Below are 269 nucleotides of genomic sequence, written 5' to 3'. Positions count from 1 at the left end.
GATGGCAGCGCGGGGCCGTCTCCATCCCCTATAGCGGGTGACGAGGTGGCCCGGAGCCCATATGCCCTCCAACAGCCATCACCGCTGTGAGCAGACCCCACCGGGACCCCCACTTGCAGGGAGCCGAGGGGAGGGAGAGCAGCCGGGGGCACCCACGGCAGCTCCAGTGGGCCAAGAGCAGCTCGTGCTGAGCTCCCGGTCAGCTTTGGCCGAGGATGGATGCACGGAGATGGGGACGTGGGTGTCTGCCGGGGGCAGGAAAAGGGTTT

At 68.0% G+C, this 269-nt stretch overlaps 1 protein-coding gene across 1 annotated transcript in view; it reads left to right on the top strand.

Moving 5' to 3' along the window:
- The first annotated feature begins 128 nt into the window (after positions 1 to 128).
- Positions 129 to 269, top strand: part of HVCN1 (hydrogen voltage-gated channel 1) — a 5,739-nt gene continuing 5,598 nt past the window's right edge. Inside the window, exon 1 of the mRNA XM_009583769.1 lies at positions 129 to 160. The gene's annotated coding sequence lies outside the window, so the exon portion shown is untranslated. The remainder of the gene's footprint in view (positions 161 to 269) is intronic.

Source organism: Fulmarus glacialis, unplaced genomic scaffold, assembly GCF_000690835.1.
Source record: "Fulmarus glacialis isolate BGI_N327 unplaced genomic scaffold, ASM69083v1 scaffold20928, whole genome shotgun sequence".
In the NCBI taxonomy this organism is placed as follows: Eukaryota; Metazoa; Chordata; class Aves; order Procellariiformes; family Procellariidae; genus Fulmarus; species Fulmarus glacialis.
Note: the sequence above shows the minus strand (reverse complement) of the source record. Positions and strands in the feature narration are given on the sequence as shown.